The sequence below is a fragment of the Palaemon carinicauda genome, chromosome 27 (genome assembly GCF_036898095.1).
Source record: "Palaemon carinicauda isolate YSFRI2023 chromosome 27, ASM3689809v2, whole genome shotgun sequence".
Lineage (NCBI taxonomy): Eukaryota > Metazoa > Arthropoda > Malacostraca > Decapoda > Palaemonidae > Palaemon > Palaemon carinicauda.
In genome coordinates this window covers 3286576-3300181 of record NC_090751.1, presented here as the reverse complement: position 1 = coordinate 3300181, position 13606 = coordinate 3286576, and the positions used below count along the sequence as shown (strand labels likewise).

Sequence of the window (13606 nt, the reverse complement as noted above, 5' to 3'; positions counted from 1 at the left end):
TCTATATACAAAGTAGCTTTAGATAATGGACCTGTAATTTAACAATCAATAAAATAAAATCAACATGGTATAAAAAGTATCAATTTGCAACTAAAATTTGTTTTACGTATAAACTGGTGGACAAAAATTTTTTTGAATAACACGAAGTTAGTCTGTGATATTTAATGGTTTAGAAGAAACTTAAAATGGTACAGAATAAAAATTGTTTTAGTCTGTGATATTAAACATGTACAAAAGAAATTAAAACAGAAGAAACTTAAAATACTGGTAAGAAGATAAAGTGTTTGAATAACACAAGGTTAGTTCTGTGATAAAATTTTGGATACTTGATAGCTTTCTTCCTCCATGTTTTTGGGAAAAATTCTACTGGTAAAGTTTTCCAGAACACCAAGGTCCTTAGATTTTACATCTCGGCCCTGAGAGTTTGTATTTTTGCAAAGAATGGTAACCATCCTCTGAGGTATATGGGGAAAGTTTATATGGCTCAAATGCACCTTCTGGAGGGAACACTGAATCCCCTCCTGGAGACCTAGTCGTATGGTAATCATCCTCCGAGGGATCGAAAGCATAGTAGTAATGTGGGCATCTCAGCCCTGTGAGGTTGTTTTTTTGCTAAGAATGGTAATCATCCTCTCAGGGGAAAGCATATGGATGAAGTTCACCTTCTGGAGGTCAAATTATCCAAATTAAGGAACACTGAATCCCCTCTTGGAAACAAAGAAACAAACACTTTGGAAGTACACTGTACTGTGGAACTTGGAGAGGCCCTTCTGGGGAAAGAACAATGGCACAAAGTTATAACATCTAAAGACACTATAAAAATAAGTCTGCGCAACTCAGTAAAGACGACCCAACCTAGATTAACTGCTGTAACACCCGGCTAGGTAACGCGCCGACTGCTGCTGATGAATGGAAAGCCTCGCGACAAGACATGGCCAGTGTCGTGCAAGAGAGTGACGACAACTTCAAACTGTTCACCTTAGAAAGAACTAAATGTTGCCATCTGGGAAAGCAGTCAGCCCAGATGGCATTTGACCTTGCATTTCGGAGACAATGTGGCTCTGGTTGCTATTCAATTTCTGTGCAATGATCTACCAAAGCCAAAAAATTTGGAGAAGAGTGAGAGTAGTGGCCTTGCTGAAACCAGGGAAAGACTCATCATCACCCAAAAGCTATTGACCAATATCCTTACTGTGCACCTTTTACACAAATTATACAAATGAATTAACTTGGCCCATATACAACCAACTGTTGAAGAACAACTGTCTTATCTGGTCAATCCTGCTGTAATTATAAATCATTGCTTACCAATTGGCAATTCTTTGTAGAAATGTATGGCAGAAAAAGCAAATTGAGGATACAGAACATCCTTCCACAGGTGTCGGGTACTGGTGCTGATGCTATTTAACATCCACACAAATGACCACCGGCAGTACCAGAGCATCCGCAGGTACATACATGTAGACAACCTGTGCATTTCCACACAATTGAACTCCTTCACCGCCACCAAAGAAAGACTGTCAAGTGCCCTCACTATCCTCAACATCTGCTACAAAGAGTGACATCTCAATGTCCAAAACAAAACAGATGTGTGCTTTCCACCTTAACAAATTGACCAGTCAAACAGAAAGCTGGAGATCAAATGGGGTGACAAAGAACTGGAAAATCATCCTTATCCAATCTACCTAGGTGTCAACCTTGGCAGAACACACTCCTTTAAAGAGCACCCAAATAAAACCATACAAAGTAGCAACTAGGAACAACCTCCTCAGCATACTTGTGACCAGCTGTGGAACAGACTCCGAGACAAACAGCCCTAGCTCTTTGTTACTCTACTACGGAGTACTGTGCACCAGTGTGGGCAAGATCATGCTATGCGCATAAGTTAGACCCAGAGCTAATTAACTCTACCATCTTTATACAAAGTAGCCGGTATCCCACCACCCGATATCTGATGAGAAATGCAGACAAAAAATGAAAAGAATAAAAATTAATACCTTAGGCACCCACTCCACAACCATCAAGAAGCAAGGAAAAGAATATAATCTCGCAAAAGCTTTGCAACAGTAGATAGACCAGAACCAATCCGGGCAAACAGGCTAGAGAAGTGGTGGGAAAGTGACTGATGGCCAACAAATGAGGCACTGCCCAGCCCCAATGAAGACCTGCCTCGCAGAACAACCCTCACCAGGAAGGACTGGGTAACCTTAACAGAGCAAGGGTAAAAAGTGGGCACACTGACTGCCACAAATGATGATTAGCCATCAACCTTGAATGCCCAAGTGGGGCACCACTACAAAGAATGGAACAAATCCTACGAGGGTGCCAACTGAGCCCTCATTGCTCAGATGAAGACATAAGAGAGGCAAACGACAATGACCTGTGGGTTTGATATTGGTGCAACAAGATATGATGATGATAACCTTTTGGAATGATGTAATTATATCACCAAAATCTAAGCAATGGTGAGCTGAAAGTTCTCCTCCTAATTGCAAGGAAAAAAACCCAACAAAGCCATGGGCATTCGTGTTAGGGAGAAGAGATATCCCACAGTTGTCTACCATCTATGAAATTTAAGATTAGGATAAAGAGCACAAGGTAACAGGTGGTTAATCAACAGATCACAAAATGCTAGGAGACAGGTTGCATCAGTAATGCCTGTCCTCTCATGAGCCAGACCTTACCAGCTCAGAGTAGAAACATAAAAAGTAGAAACAAGCCCTTTGCACAAACTAAAATGGAGCTAGTTCAAAGGCATTAACAATTAGAGGCAAAAGGACGTACCTGACCTTAGGGGTCACAAATAAAAAAAACCTGCTGAAAACAGAAAAATAACATATCCAATCATGACTGTAACCTAGACTGAAGGGGCAAATGAGAGAAGTCACCTAACCAACCAACCTCTATTTCTAAACTAAAACCACTCATCCTGAAAATCAGACAAAAATATCAAGTAGGAAATAGGGAAATACAATAGTTTAAATTTAAAAAAAGTTAATCTAAAATTGGTGTATGTCCCAAGTGATTTTTTATCAATAGCAATATAACACAGATGATAATTTCAGAGGAATGTTCAGCTAAATAGCTGTAACTCGGATTAGTAGTACAAAAGATATCCATATTGGAATGAGATTGGCCAGAATATTTCCAAGGTGCCTTAATAGATCCTGAAGAAACATTTTCAAGGTGTTAGGTGTTCATTCAAATCCATAGTGTTTCAATTAACCTCTAGATAGTACAATTAAATACAAATACTTTCCCACGGGAGTCTGAACACCACTATAAAAAAACATTATTACAACAATGTCAACATTAACTAGCACATCAAACGTGAATAAATCAAGTAATGATTTTAACATGGTTTTAAATTGTTTTTAAACTTTAAAAGCATTCAACATTTTGATTGGTTTGTTTAATGCACAGAAATGAGAGCCTAAAATGTTTAATTTCATGCTGAAAAGACAATGGATATTTTATATAGCAAGGAATGAAGTCTTTCTTAGCCAGAACGAACCCCAGTGAGTACCTATGTCATGTAAAGAAACCAACTGTGCGAGATCTCTATATAATTTATTAGACGTCATTTTTAAACAGTATTACTGTGCAGGGCTTTTATGTGAAAGGAAGAGTCACTATTGTTAAACAGATACTGTGCAGTGCTCTACAAGGAAAAGGAATAGGTGATGACTTTCTTTTAGCGGTGACACGAATCCCCGAGCAATAAATAGTAACAGGTTAACTAAATTTCTTTACACATGCCTGAAACTCCCTATTTCAACATTTGCTCATTTATATTTAGATTATCAAATGGACCTTTTCTGAAATAAAAAAAAACTTCAACCTGTTTAATCTTAATGATGGGAACTGAAGACAATATAAAATAATCTTCTCAAATTACGAACTTGTGCAGGGACAAGTGCTCGTTCTCTCATAAAGACTGCATTCATTATAACTACTCCATAATCTACACAGTTCACTTCTTCATACTTTGTGTTATTACTTGATAATACTTTGTGTTATTACTTGATAATAATCTGAAACACCTATGGCTAGATAAACTATTTCATCTTGCAAATTGATGGAATAAGTTAACAGATAACTAATGCCAATTGGATTAAAAAGTTAAAGTTGACTTATTGGGCGTAACTAAAATAATATAAAAGAAAGCTTCGTTATAAATGTGATGCATAATGTTTATGGTAATTAGGAGCATATAAGTGTACCAGTAAGGTATATTTAAGGGCTTCCATTTAATGCTGCGGTGTCCTGTTAGCTTTTTACATTTTAAAAACCTTATGTACGAATGTGGTTTCATGTCTGTGAAAGTTTTTATAAACCATTACCCTTGGCCAACTCCTTTCAGAGAGACTTCATTATCTAAAATCTAATTTAAGATTATATTCCTCTCATTATTGCAGACTTTGTAGCTTTCTTTTTCTACCACAATATTTTAATATAAAATGTACAGTTAAGGCAGTTCTTGCTATTACAGTTTGTGCAGCTTCCTAACATACCATGGAACTAATTCCAATAAACTAATTCTTTTTCTTACCCTCAAATCATTCCTCCATACTTTTGTCTTTCTTGGTCAAGCTAAAACTTCCAAGTACAAAAAAACTGATACATCTACTGTTATCTTCCAGTTACTCTGCTAATACATTTTAGTCATACACAATAATTATCAAAACATGGAAATATTTTAATAGGCAAAATTATATATATTGCTCCTAATGTTGAACAAAAACAGCAGCTGTCACTCAACTACTACTTGTTTTGCAGAAAAGTCATCACCTATGTATTACTAAAAGGTACTCTAGAAGACGTATAGATATGTGGGAATTACTACATGAATAAACAGTACAGTGAAGTTCAAAAAGTCAAAAAAATCATATGACAATGAAGCTCATCATTTCATGATAGATTTAAGCAAGTGGTGATAATGAGGTTAATTTAGTTAACAAAATAAAGTGCTCATACTATTAATAATAATACCTGTAGATTCCTAATCCCCTTTTGTAGGGAAATACATGAAGAAATTCACTTAAATGACACACATCGAAATGTTAAAAGTTATACCCTTTTAACAATCATAATTCATCAAAGTGTTAAAAAATAAAAATGTTCTCTAATGATACAGTTGTTACTTCTTAAATAAGCCACTCCAGCAATGTCAAATACCTTGATTAGTTAATGATGTAACTGTTCCCTTAAGTTATGCATGCATTGTACTTAATAACAAATATACTGTAGTGTTTACTGTAACAGTGTGTATAGCCATTAATGTATGAGTGTGTGTATAGCCATTAAGTTTTAATCATATAACCATATAAAAAGAGTTTGAAAACAAATTGTGTTCCTATGTTTGCAATTTTAGTAAGGATTTATTTTAATACTTATGGAACCAAAGCAAAGTACTGCAAAGTATTTAAAATACCAAAGCCAGACTAAAGCACTTAAAACTAACAAAAATTAGTTTTACTAATGATGAACTCAAAAGCAAGGTTTTCATGTCAGAACTTTTATAAACATCTTACACGGAAAAGTATAAAATTTACTTAGAAACAACTTAATTAAGTTCACATAAGAATTGCTACGCATATAAAGAAAATTATTTTTTGATATGTTAATTACAGTAATGTACAGGAAATCATTTTATAACTTTGGAATCATTTTTATTTTAAATCCTTCCCTTTCCTTCAGTCTTACGAGCATGTGAGCAACATATTTGATTTTTTAAAAATTCAAGCTTTAGTTAAGTATAAACTAACTTGAGAAAAAAAAATTCAAGCTTCAGTTGAGTATACACTAACTTGAGAAAAAAAAAATTCAAGCTTCAGTTGAGTATACACTAACTTGAGAAAAAAAAAAATTCAAGCTTCAGTTGAGTATACACTAACTTGAGAAAAAAAAAATTCAAGCTTCAGTTGAGTATACACTAACTTGAGAAAAAACTGGGAGTCAAACTAGACTATGTTGAAAGAACAAGTGTGCAATATCATTTATGTTTAGCACTCTGATAAAGAAGGGCGACTATAAAATTACAATAAATACTAGTTCTATCAATTCAAAAGTGGAATATGTTAGTTGCCATTCACTGTCTTTTTATGTTTCTTATGTTCTAGCCCTAATATCAGTGTAAGATTTTCTTTCCCTAAGTCAAAAGATATGGTGACAATTCAGAAACTCTTCTGGGAGTTTCTTTTTATCATATGACTTGGCTCTGGTAAATGTAAAAGATTATATTGGCAAATGATGTAACTACATTCACTTTTTGCACTGTTCTAAGTTTATACCTATCACAATCAATTCACAACTTTGTCGCATAGTACAACCACATCCTAGTTTTCATCATTCAATTAATCATCTCTATTATCATCAGCTGTTTATCCTCAATTAGGAGAAATTACATTAACACCTGGTTACTACTCAAAACATAACAAATACACCAATGTTGGTACATGTTTGCACAGCTTCTTGTGTCTTTAAACACCATTGATGAGTAGGATCTTTCAATAAAGGACTCTTTGGAGTGTTGAAGTGCCCATTAGAAATAAATGTTTTATCCGCATTTTCAAACCTGGACTAGGATAGGTATTTTCTGACACCAGACCATTCAGAAGCACCAGATAAACAGTTCAAAAAGAAAACTGTAAAATACTAATCTATAACTTATGTATGAAATTATGAACTACATTTTCATGTGCTGTTCTTGAACTATATTTAGCCCAACACAAAAGATTACAGCAGACACAGCACATGCCAAACTAGAGATCCACAAGCAGATTACAAATCTGACCGCATTCACAGAATGCAAAGACATCAAAAAAATGCATGATAATCACCTATCGCAAGGACATAAAAAACCAGTACACAGCATTATACAGTCCCGATCATTACTTTTACCCATACACACAGCTATCTAGCATTCCATTGCATCTTTCTTCAGTTATTCACGGCTAAACACCCACCAACGGTCATCACCGCGCATACAGGTCATTTTAGATAAGTCAAGGGGAATTTTGTATCGATATACTGTACCCCTCATTACCTGATTTCTCTAGATAACGGATAGTGTCTACTATCAGGCAAACTTGGGTATGGTAAAATACTTATCAAAATTGACCTGTAGAGGAGAGACAAAAGTGAGCGCCATTTAGCCGTGCATGACTGAAGCAAGAAAGTAGGTGATGCTACTAAACAGTGCGCTCGAGTAAAGGGGACACGAGGGCTACTAAATCCTGTGTATTTCTCTCATGTCCTTTGTGACAGCTATCTCCTGCAACTTCTACTCTTAACATTCACATTTTATTGACCTTGTGACTAGATTGCCACAATCTGTTCATTTAGCTGTTCATATTCTTCTCTACATAATAAATTGTACTTGGTTTTAACTTTGCAATCTCCGAGTACACGTTCATATTCTGAAGATCAGTTTGTGGATCTGTAGTTAGGATGTGCCGTTTTCTATACAGTAATCTTATATGTTAGGACAAACATCATTATGTACACAGTACATACATGAAAAATGTGCTTAATATGCTTTTCACACAAATATATAATTAGTATTTAACATTTCAATTCTTCACAATATTCAACTGCTGCTTAAGAAAAAAAAAAAATAATAGTCTGGTAAAAGAAGACACCTCCCCTAGTTTAAGATGAAAACTCTGATAGCACATTTAGTTAACTGACAAACACCCCAACCACCAAAAGTCCAGAATTGATAAATTCTACTGCATTTTACCATACCCAAGTTTGCCTGATAGAAGACACAGTCCGTTATCTAGAGAAATCTTGTGATGAGGGGACTATTACGAATTGATTACCTATACAAAATATTGTACTGTATATAGAATAAAGAATAAGCTTTAATGACACTAATTGCAAAACGAGTTGTTTATTTGAACTTCTATTCACTGTGTCATGATGAACACATCATGAAACAATTAGAACATTACTGGTATATAAAGGAAAACTATGATATAAAATGGTTCAAAGATGAAGTACATTCCACTGAATAATACAATTACAGAATTTAAGCGAGGGTGGTCGGTTACTTTGAATTACACAACTTGAGGATTTCAGTAATTGTTTTTAGTTTTTTATATTAACTTTGTATTCTGAGATCAATCACGATGTATAAGACTGGATTTAAATTTGGTTTATTTCTTGAAGTGTTCACATGCCTAAATTGAGTATTTATCAACAAAGAATATGCACTTATAGTACTGGTATCATTTGTATGCAGTGAATTTCTGGATACTTCTTCTTCAAGTTTTATTAGATATATAGAATGAGCTATATGACCCCACAATGTGATTGATTTTACGATCTTTAGGTTTAGTATTTTTCAAATACCTTAATTCATTAATTATTTTTGCGCACACTAGTAATTTGTAAGGTGATGCCTTATACTTTAACTTTGAAATTTTTTCTTCCTATTCGAAACATTTACCAACGCCTTATCCATAAACTTTACTAATAGTAATTTCTTCTTCTTAAGCCTGAACTGTTTCTAGGATTTCAAATGGGTTAAAACAAATTAATTAGTCTACCTAGGCTGCTGACAGTCTTTTGAATTTAGTATTGTCCTCACACACTGGTTTCTGTGGTCGTCTATTTTGATGATACGAGATACAGCATTTCCTTTTAGTTCTATCTCAGCTTTATTAACCCTTTTATCCTCAATGGACGTACTGGTACGTTTCACAAAACTCATCCCTTTACCCCCATGGACGTACTGGTACGTCCTTGTAAAACACTGCTATTTACATTTTTTTTTGCATATTTTTGATAACTTTATGAAAAACTTCAGGCATTTTCCAAAAGAATGAGACCAACCTGACCTCTCTATGACGGAAATTAAGGCTGTTAGAGCAATTTAAAAAATATATATTGCAAAATGTGCTTGAAAAATAAAAAAAGCCTGGGGGTTAAGGGTTGGAAAGTTCCAAATAGCCTGGGGCTAAAAGGGTTAACTGCAATATCTGCTCTGACCATCATTTAAAGTGCTGGCAAATACAAGATGGCACTAAAGACAAAATTTTTTGGCATCATCCCTTGAATTCTCGGATGCATTGCTTTCCGCCTTTTACTTATAATGTGTTCCTACCTACAGTCGATACAGAAGGTCCTCAAGTTACAAACATTCAGATACAAGTTGCAAACATTCAAATACAAACAGAAATCTCACTGAAAATAACAAATAAGATAAAGAAATAGTGTAATTAAACAATATTATATCATTTAACACAGTAAGCAAAAGGATATTTGTAATAACCTGATATCTATTTCATATAAAACCCGACTATTTTCTGACTTTTGCGGCTGGATATCATAAGCATGTGATTCAGGTTATGCCTACAAGAGGCAAATGTGCAACAGAATTTGATTTACAAACAGCTTTTAGGAACCAATTAAATTTCTAAGTAGCAGACCTTCTATATACAACTGCTTTGACTTTTCCTCCCTCCAACTTTCATCTATAGTAGAAAATTGGTGTTGACTACTACATACACTCATTGCAGCACCCTTTCACGCTTATAAATTATAAGATTGAATCCTTTGAGAGTGCCCTATGAATCTCTAGATATGTGATTTGCACTGCATACCTTTTTATTAAAGAATTTATCTATTTTCTGCCTAAAATTCTTACACGTTAACCCTTTTACCCCCAAAGGACGTACTGGTACATTTCACAAAACTCATCCCTTTACCCCCATGGACGTACCGGTACGTCCTTGCAAAAAAATGCTATAAAAATTCTTTTTTTCATATTTTTGATAATTTTTTGAGAAAATTCAGGCATTTTCCAAAAGAATGAGACCAACCTGACCTCTCTATGACAAAAATTAGGGCTGTTAGAGCAATTTGAAAAAAAATATACTGCAAAATGTGCTAGGGAAAAAATAACCCCTTGGGGGTTAAGGGTTGGAAATTTCCAAATAGCCTGGGGGTAAAAGGGTTAAGATAAATTACCCTTATGAAAGATGAATTTTACAAGTCATATCTCTTTTATCACTTCTTCCTTCATCGCAAATAAAACTGTGAACATTGCCTTGCAAATTACAAAACTTGAAACTATCTATATTTCACTTATATTCTTATTTCTCTAAATTAAATCCATCAGGATGATAGACAGATAGACTTAGTAGCGAGTCTTAGAATCTGCTTAGTTACAAAAATATTACAGAAGCTCAACAGTAATCTATTTTATAGTTTCATTTCACTGCTAGCAACTGATGTTGACAAGAATAACACTTTCCAAACGATCTGCTTTAGGCAAGTCAAACTGAATCTAGGTTAAAGACTCGGTAGATAACTTGAACTTTTTACTGAAAGAATATGTTATGAAATGCAGTTTTGACTGGATCCCAGTTTATTTAATTACTAATTGACCAGTCAAGATAAGACTCAATACTAAGGGAAGAGATTGGCACTAAACCTTTTCATAAACTAAGGACATCATTCACACAATCATACGATTAATATAAAAGATTACAAACCTTATAATTTATATTTCACCAAAATAAAACACAGAAAGCAATACAGTATACCAGAATTCCCACTCAACATATGCCAAGATAATTTAGTGGTGTTCTCAGTGTACTAAATAAGACTCACTGTAAATGGAAACCCACTGGTGCCTACCATACGATCACCACCTACTCGTTTTGTGCAGTAAAGTATCTAAATGATATCCCCACTTCTACTGGATTATTAACGAAGTAAATGTTCCCGGGAAAAAATGCAAAAGAAGTGAGACTATAGACTAAATAGGATGCTATAAGAAACCTGTAAAGACTACAATCTACAGTGTGACATACTAAACCTACTGGGTATTGTCCCAAGGGCAATATAGGAATTTTTCAAGTTAATAAACAAACATTAAACCTTTCAATGCTCCTTAAAAGTTTGAAAAAATCTTTAGGATGAAATTTAAACCAAATTTGCACTCTCAGACAGATAGAAAGGGTGTCTTTAAATATTATGGAAGATTAAGAAAATATTGGATTTCTATAGAGTTGTGAATCTCATGAATAAAGACACTTCATGAAACGGGAGTACTGAACCCCAGTATTTTAGATGCTCGACGAAAGTTTTAAGGATTATTTTGATGTATGAACTTTTGAAATTTAGTGATTAACTATAAATGACTGCAATCGAAATATCAAAACCTGAAAATTGTAAATCATTGACCATAAAATACGCTGTATTACACTTTAAGAAAAAATATTTAAAAAGTCGTTTTATATATCCTTGCTTTTAGTTGATCAGTGACAATAAGCCATGTTATGGAAGATAAATAGCTGAAAGTTAATTGCAAAATTAATTTACCAGAGATGAATCTAATTATCAATAAGACAGTATAGACAAAACTGGCAGTTACGAACAAAAAGTAACATGAAATTCAAAAGGATGCAAATATCACTTGTAAAATATACTGAACTGTATTACCTTTGAAAGAAAAATAAATTACACCAAATATTCTGGCAATACATTACTGGATGTTGTAGTAGTTGTGAGTTGCCTGAACATTCTCTTAGTATATTCAAATTCTAATTAAAAACCTCTAAATATTTATTTCCATTTTGGTACGTCATCTGAATAAAATTAATTACATTAGCTTATATTAGCTTTGCAACGTATAGTACTGTTTTTGATAAAATTCCAAAAACGCGTTAATTTTTCTCCATCCATATGCAGTCTGACTGACTATAATGTATATCGTATACAGTACATTGTACTGTACAAAAGCCTATGTACTTACTGTACTACCTGCCAATCATTCATTTCGCTCGCTTGCGACAACGTCATAACTCAAAAAAATGTATTCTTGAGTTATCCATATAGACATATTCATCTTCAAATTCTGATTCTTTTGGCAAAAGTGTCATAATTGTAGCTAAAAAATTGATCGCTTGAGGCGCTAAATGTCCTAACGACATACATTAATATGAGAGTGTTTTAATTGATTAAAATGGCTCTCCTGAAAAATAGCTATTTTTGAGTTATGACGACATTTGTCGCAAACGAGCGATTTATCAAAACAGTGATACCAGTTCATCAGGATACTGAAGCTATATACAGTACTGTAGTTAATGATATTGAATTAATTGATATTTAGAAATCTATATTAAAATATTATCCCATCTTTAACAAGATTTAGTTTCCTTGTCAAGTACATTAGTTAAACCTAGCACAAATCTCCGTATCAATGTCACAGAAGCATTTTCCTCTGCAGTCAGATGGCATTAACCCTTTTACCCCCAATGGACGTACTGGTGTGTTTCACAAAACTCATCCCTTTACCCCCATGGACGTACTGGTACGTCCTTGCAAAAAACTACTATTTACATTATTTTGCATATTTTTGATAACTTTATGAGAAACTTCAGGCATTTTTCAAAAGAATGAGACCAACCTGGCCTCCCTATAACGAAAATTAAGGCTGTTAGAGTAATTTAAAAAATATATATTGCAAAATGTGCTTGAAAAAAAAAAAACGCCTGGGGGTTAAGGGGTGGAAAGTTCCAAATAGCCTCAGGGTAAAAGGGTTAAATTATTTCACTAAAGTGTGCCAAGACAAGAAAGCACCAAATAGCATTAATGTACTGTTCTTGAATGAATGCTACGACCCAATGTTATAGTTACGCATGCAGGCTTTCAACACGTATCTGATCTGTCATAATAAATAGAAAAATGCTTAATTTCATAGCTGTGACAGGACTTCACTTGATAATCTCACTGCGACAAGACTTTACATAATGAGCTCACTTAGTAAGCATACTAAATTCTATGCTTAAATATTTGATCTCCCATTCAGATATGACGTTGATATTTCTGTAAACTGTATTACGATAAAGCATAACCGTTTCATATTTTGTCTACCTTGTTCTCTTGTGGCAGTGTTTGTGTATAAAATCATTGTAAAAGACTAACTTTTTCCATTAAAGTCTAATTTATATATGTACACTACAATACTACACTATCTATGGATATCGGAGGCACTGGTTTCCAATGCTAAGAGGTTAAATCGGCCTAAGTACCTAAGCTATATATAATCATTAGTTAACTCAAATTCTCTAAAAATACCTAAAAAAAAAAAAAGGACTCTCAATTATAAAAAAAAGTTTCTGGCAAAGCCTGACTTCTGAGACTAATCCAGACATTACAAGCACATTCAAATGTAAAACAAATCTTACTATTCCTTGTAATTTTCTATTAATTGTTCAAGATTTTAGATCTCACAACATCTACACCATACCATTTTCAATAATGCTAGTCCAAGAAGATTCTGCTTGATATCTCTTTTCTGCTTAGGAATGGCAAGATTACGATACTTCTATATGAAGAGACGAATGCACAAAGCTTCTTACCATCCTTATACAAAAAAGCTATATGTGGCCCTTATGCAAAACAAGCAAACATTAGCTAGATGCAGGTAAAAGTCATTGTGCACTCGACATTAAGCAAAGCTGATACAGATGTGGACTTCAGAATTTGGTCATCATACATATGGAGCAAATACTTTAAAGAGAATTACAAATGAATAATCTGATAAATGGTACAGCCAGTATCCCCCCCCCAAAAAAACAGGAAGCTA

General features: G+C 34.1%; 1 protein-coding gene across 1 annotated transcript in view; it reads right to left on the bottom strand.

The window, feature by feature from the left end:
- LOC137620466 (solute carrier family 35 member F2-like) overlaps window positions 1-13606 on the bottom strand; it is a 111197-nt gene that overhangs the window by 21534 nt on the left and 76057 nt on the right.